The sequence below is a fragment of the Ipomoea nil genome, unplaced genomic scaffold (assembly GCF_001879475.1).
Source record: "Ipomoea nil cultivar Tokyo-kokei standard unplaced genomic scaffold, Asagao_1.1 scaffold3084, whole genome shotgun sequence".
Lineage (NCBI taxonomy): Eukaryota > Viridiplantae > Streptophyta > Magnoliopsida > Solanales > Convolvulaceae > Ipomoea > Ipomoea nil.
In genome coordinates this window covers 1,367,102-1,374,397 of record NW_017619512.1, presented here as the reverse complement: position 1 = coordinate 1,374,397, position 7,296 = coordinate 1,367,102, and the positions used below count along the sequence as shown (strand labels likewise).

General features: G+C 35.2%; 1 long non-coding RNA gene across 1 annotated transcript; it reads left to right on the top strand.

The window, feature by feature from the left end:
* The first annotated feature begins 4,519 nt into the window (after positions 1 to 4,519).
* Positions 4,520 to 6,499, top strand: LOC109166039. Its single transcript, XR_002051603.1, has 2 exons — positions 4,520 to 4,591; positions 6,395 to 6,499. It is a non-coding gene; the product is annotated as an uncharacterized LOC109166039 (long non-coding RNA).
* Positions 6,500 to 7,296: the final 797 nt, after the last annotated feature.

Sequence of the window (7,296 nt, the reverse complement as noted above, 5' to 3'; positions counted from 1 at the left end):
AAGGAACCCTAAACACAAGCTCTAGATATGGAATATCACAAGACAAATGCATAAACCCTCACATTTTATAGCAAAACACATGTAGAATCCAAGAAATCACATATAGGTAAGCAAAATAAGTTTTGTAGAGCATGTGTTACCTCTTGAAGACCAAAAGACTTCACTTTACACCACAACAAGCTCTCCACAAGGCTTACTTTCCAAACCCACTTCAAGATTAAACCAAAAGATCATAAAGATCCTACCTTTAAGAAAAAGATAACTAAGATGGAACCAAAAACACAAGATGAACTTAGATCTTACCCTCCTAGATGCCCAAATAGGTGAAAGGTTGAATCTTGGAAGCAAATCTTGAAATCTTGACAAGGGTCTCAACTTGGCTTGGAGAATAAGCTACACTTCTTTTCTAGAGAGAAGGTAGAACTATTTTCTAAGAATTGTAGGGAATGAAATGAAGAAGTCTTCTAGGTTAGGTTACAATACTAACTCTTGGTGAAAAGACAATGATACCCTTACTAACCCTTAGAAAATGTAAGGAACAAGGGAACTCTCCTCAAAGCACAAGGTACAACACAACTTAAAGGTTGACTAGTCAAATTCTAGTCCTTGAGTATTAAAAATCAGGATTTTAGGAATTAATTCCTCAAATAAAAATAGGATTAATTACTCAATTAATCCATGGATTGAATGTGGATTTTTGGGGTGTCAGATGTCGGGTGTTAATCTACTGTGTGATGGTATATTATACCTTGAGCCGTTCTTGTGAGTCGTTGTATCTCGTGTGGTCTTGGGATGTGTTCTCTTATCTTGTTGTGAGTGCTTGGAGTCTTGCGTTGACTTCTGTTCTGGGTTTTGAACATATATATGTATATTCCGTTTCGAAAATGATTTTACCTACGTATATCCTATCTATGTATGATATTTCACATGTATTGGTGGGTTACCAGCATTATTCGCTGACCGGGCGTCGTCCCATCTTTTATGTGTTTCTTTCTGGTGATGTATAAACGTGAGCGCGGTCTAGAACCTGCTAGTGTAGTTCCCTCGTTTGAGTTGTTATGGCCTGTGTGCCAAGGATAGACTGTAGTACTTTGGTTATGTATGGATTTTAGATTATGAATCATGCAAATGTTAGCCTATGCGTTCACCTCTAGGTGAGCGTGGCATAGCACCCTTTCATTTCCAGTTTATATAATCGTTTTTCAGTCTTCCGCTGTGTTTGATGTTTTGATTAGTTATCTGCATGTTTAAGGCTTAATTTACATGGAAATTAGGGGGTGTTACATACATACTTATTGCTTCCGCGTCTGTGTCTTATGGTGAGCTGTCGTAGGCTCCCAAATTAAAACCTTACAAACGTAGTAGCGAGAGTAAGGATCGATCCCACGAGGAGTAACTAGTTTAAAATATGTGCTCAAATTAAAGGAAGGGGGGTTTGGAATATATCGAGAATAAAGATAAAATAAAAGAGAATTTAAATAAACAAGAAATTTAATTGAACGAATAAAGCAATGAAAATAATATATCGAAAACACTTATAATAGGAGACCTTGGTTAGTAAAGATCCACCACCGGAATTCAACACTGATCATTGATTAATAAAGTAATTAATATGCAATTGAATATTTGTCGTGAAATTATTTCATTTCTGTTTTCCCTTAGTTGTAGGTAAATAAAGCACAAGTGGTTTAATTATCCCTAACTACTAAATAATCTAAGACAAGCGCTATAGATTTAATTTAATAGCAGCAATAGGAACTAGGAAAACCGACAAACTAAATAACACAAGCACAAGCGGTTGCATTTAATTTAGGAAAATATTCTACCCGAGACCAATTATCACTAAGCCGTCAATAATTAACCTCAGTTGCTACTGAATATTAGAATAATTTGTAGCACAACATTATCTAATATAGCAAATAATTATATCAAGTAAATAACTAGTAGGCCTCCCTAGCAATTAAATGATACAACTATTCAAATAATTTAGAAGAATATTTAATACTCAAAATGCATAAAAACATATATATAATAAAGTTAAATAAATAACCTTACAGCGTTATGAACTCCGGGGCTTCAATTCACTAAACCAACTAGAAATTAGCCACAAATGGACATTGATAACAACTTCAACGAATACTATAGAGGAGGGAAGAATGAACATTTTACAATAGGAAACTCCTACTATTTATAGCATTCTAAAAATAACCCTAGGCTATTTTCTACCACCATTCCCTATTTTTGTGCCATGTCTTGAAGACTTCCGCTGCTGCCTCGCCATAATATGCGCACGGCGAATTGAAGTTGTCGCGCCCACCTGCACAAAGACAAACAAATTGACATACAAATAAGTATTATAAATAATTATGGAGCATAATGCAGTACGTATTATATATATACATACTATAATGCATTCTATATATTATATTATATTATATTATATTATATTATATATTATATTGTATATTATATATATATAGTATTAAGTACGTAGTATTTACTCTTATAAATTATATATTATATATATTATATGTAGTATAAGAATAGATTATACTATGTATATAAAAAGAACTAATTATTAGATAATATTAAATAATTAATATAAAAATATTATAAAGATGTACCTAAAATATGAGCGTAAAATATGCCCATCATCTTAATTTCCCATTGCACTACGACTTGAACTAGTTCGCATACTGTTTCAGATAATTTGGTTACACGTTTACCATATGGTAATTAACACCTAGAATTTTATTGAGTTACTACTTCCGCAAAACTTCAAATAATGTCTACGTACTTATCACCAATTGATTTTAAGTAGGATATGACAACCAGATATCTAAAGAACTCTGTGGTTAAGCGTTCTTGACTTACAATAGTGACAGGATGGGTGACCCACTAAAAGTTAGCATAGTGCAGTGCTTAGATCCAACAATTAGTATCAGAGCCAAGGTCAGGGGTTTGAATCGATTGCGAGGCGAGAACCGAGTCCAGTCTAGATGGTATGTGGGAGTAGGTTGGGCTAAGTTCAGTCCAAGGAGAGGGATGATTAGCACAAAGGGTAAGGACCGAGTCGGGCGTTGTGGTTTACCATGGAAGGATGTGGTTAAATGGTTAATGTCCACATACATATCACCAATTGGTTTTAAGTAGCATATTGCTACCAGATAGCCAAAGAACACTGTGGTTAAGCGTGATTGACTTACAACAGTCACAAGATGGGTGACCCACTGGAAGTCAGCATAGTGCAGCGATTAGATCCAACAATTGATATCAGAGCCAATGTCACGGGTTCGAATCGATGGCAAAGCAAAAACTGAGTTCAGTCCATATGGGATGTGGGCGTAGGTCGGGCCAAGTCCAGTCCAAGGAAGGGGATAATGGTCACGAAGGCTAAGGACCGAGTCGGGCGCTATAACTTACCACGGAGGGATGTAGTTAAATGATTAATATCCACGTGCATATCAAAAATTAGTTTTAAGTATGATGAGTGACCCACTAGGAAGTCATCATAGTGCAGCGCTCAGATCCAACAACTGGTATTAGAACCGAGGTCACGGGTTTGAATCGATGGCGAGGCGAAAGCCGAGTCTAGTCCTAGATGGGATGTGGGCGCAGGTAGGGTTAAGTCCAGTCCTAGGAGGGGATGATGGGCGTGAAGGCTAAGGACCGATTCAGGCATGCTGCACAACTAGGCTTAGTGTTCAAAGGTTGCGGCATGTGCTGGTAGGGATGTTCAATCGGTTAACCGAACCGAATTAACCTAGGTTTTTTTTCTTTAACCATTAACCGAACCAAAGTTTGCTCGACAGAATTAACCGAACCAAAAAAAATATTTCGGTTAATTGGTCGGTTAACCAATTAACCAAACTTTTTAAAGCTAAAATTTAAAATTCTAAAAATACCACCTAAAATAATAAATCCAATTAAAATAAAATACATATCATAATAAATTCATAACAAACTATACAAAAACATGAATTATAAACTCCAAATATCCATAACTTCAAATCTTCAATCCAAAATTCAAACTTTCAAAGTCTAAACATCCATAGTCCATACTCCATACTACAACATACAAAATTACAAAGATTATAAAAACACATTCATAGTCTATAGTCCATAGTTCATAGTCCAAACCATAAATTAATGTCTTCATCAACATGCAAAATTAAAATCAAAGTTATCACTTCATCCCATGATTTCCCTCACACCATTCCGGTCTCCATGATGTGTACTTATCCTACAACTACTTTCAAATATTAATTTTTACCTTAGAAATTCAAGAACAAACACCTTACTCACAATTCACAAGGTAGGTTGACTAGGTTCCATTGCATTCTATGAAGAATCTAAAACATAAAAGACAAAAGAATAATATATTAAAATTTTAATTTGTGTGATGAAAGTAAGCTTATAAACAAAAAGAATAGAACTACATACCATTTTCAACACTTCCAAAAGTCATTTAATTCTTGAAGCTCTTCAAAAACATCCAATGAAGGTGTTGAATTTTGAATCCAATCTTGATAGCACACAAGAGCTTGAGTCATTCTAGGAGTTAAAGAACTCCTAAAGGAATCAAGAACACGTCCTCTGGTACTAAAGGTAGACTCAGAAGCAACAGTGGATATTGGAATAGCTAGCACATCTCGAGCCAACAATGACAAATAAGGAAATCTAGGGTTATTAACTTTCCAGCACAACAAATATTAAAATTATCCGTGGCTCCGTAGCTTCACTGAGATACTTATCCAATTCCAACATTTGATCTCCAGCACTACCTGATTGAAGTTTGTGCTTTACAAACTTCTCTTGTATACACTTTTTCATCCTAGCTTGACATTCTCCTATATTTGAACTTGATGTTGGAGTGGAACTAGATGACACAATGTTATTTGAAGGCTTATAAGCATTAAACAATTCATACACCGCATCTTTAACGTTTTTTGTCATATCCTCACCTTTTGTACCATCAAACATATCTTTCAAAGCAAATTCAACATAGCAAAACTTGTGTCTAGGATCAAGAATAATGGCAACAAAAGTAAGCATATTCAACTTCATTCTCAATGTTCCCCCAATATTTGTGAAATTTATCTTTCATCTTCATTTCCATCAAACTAAATTCATTCTCATCTGAAGCTTTGCACTCTCTCAAAAAACAATCAATTTCAAAAATCTCATCAAACAAGCAATTGGAAGTAACATAAGAAGTCCCGAAAACTCTATTTGTAAGCTCATAAAAGTGCTCCAAGAATTTTATCAAGTCTCTAACAACATTCCAATCACTTTCAATAGGAACACCATCCCCCGATTCAAGATCATCTCTAAAATTCTCATCTTGTAAATCAAACATATAGAAAGCTTTTTCAAAATTTTGAGCACAATTTAACATCAAATATGCTGAATTCCAACGAGTACTAACATCAAGGCACAACAAACTTTTGCTTTCTATATTTTCACTTTCAACATACTCCATAAATTTTTGCAATCTAGATAGAGATTGCCTTACATATCTCACTGCCCCTCTAACACGAGGGGCTTACTTATTCAAAGCTTCAACCCTTCATTCACAATCAAATTCACTATATGTGCAACACACCTCATATGCATATATTTCCCATTAAAAATATTTCCATGTTTACTCCCAATTTTTTTTGCAAATAACCTATAGCAACATCATTTGCACTTGCATTATCAATCGTAATAGTGAACAACTTATCAACTCCCCAAGAAAGCAAGCATTATTCAATCAATTTTCCAATAGCATCACCTTTATGACTTGAAATTTGACAAAAATTTATGACTTTCTTATGCAAATTCCACTTATCATCAATAAAGTGAGCCGTAAGACACATGTAATTAATTCTTTGCAAAGAAGTCCATGTATCCGTAGTTAAACAAACTCTATTACATGAGTTCCTCAACAATTGTCTACCTTTGATCTTCTCATCTAAATACAGTTGATAAATGTCTCTTGTGATTGTAGTTTTTGAAGGAATGTGAAACCTAGAACATGCAACTTGAACAAATTCCTTCAAACCTTCACTCTCCACAAACCTAAAGGGTAATTCAGACTTCACAATCATATTTGCTAGGGCTTTTCTAGTTGCTTCTTGATCGAATTTCCAAGATGAAATAGTCACTTCCCCTTCATTACCCTTATTTTGCAAAATAATTTGAGATTGTGACTTATCAACATTATCGGGATTTTGATTGCATGCATTCGTATGATATTTTAATGACGCAGTTCCATTTTTCTTTGGATCACAAGCATATTCTTTCCCACAATGAACACATTTGCATGATGTAACACCAGAAGATGAATCAATTTTTTCAAAGTGAGACCAAACTTCTGACCTTGGTTTTATTGTTTTTCTCTTTTTTGAAGGTTGACTTGCACCTACGGTCTCACTTGTTGAAATAGCAACTTCATCTGATGACGGAGTCGTATAAGAAGGAGAAATGTCTTCCATTGACATCTACAACTACCATTCAAAGAACAATTAAAAATCAAACATAGAAATAAAACATACATTGGACAGTAGCATTTAAAGAACAATTAAAAATCAAACATAGAAATAGAACATACACTAGACAGTAGCATTCAAAGAACAATTAAAAATCGAACATAGAAATAGAACATACACTGGACAGTAACATTCAAAGAACAATTAAAAATCAAACATAGAAATAGAACATACACTGGACAGTAGCATTCAAAGAGTAATTAAAAATCAAACATAGAAATAGAAGTATAGAACATACACTGGACAGTAGCATAATTAGCATTCAAAGAACATACACGGGAAACAGTAACAGAACATACATTGGATTGACTGGAAAGTAGAAACTTAAAAAAAAATAAATTTTATTATTAGCAACAAAAATAGCTCACACAACAAAACTTGTTAATACTGAAGTATTAATAGTCTAGAAAATACTTTCAAAAAAAAAAAAAAGATCTTGTACGACTGCTGCTGTGAAGTCGTGGACTGCAAGACTGGTGGGAGTGGTGGCCTAGAGCAGACAACCAAATGGACACGGAGTCACGGACTGGTCGATTGGCCGCCGGCAGACGAGCAGACAACGGACTGAAAACTGGCGATTGGCTAAGACGAAGAAGAACTGTTGTAGTGCCGCTGACTGCTGAATAGAACTGGACCTGGTGGTGGTTGGTCGTCGGACGCCGGTGGAGCGCTGACCAGACGAGAGGGAGTGACGATTGACGAACTATGGGGACTAGCCGACTGGGGAGTGCCGAGTGTGAAGTGTGGGAGACGAATTAGGGAT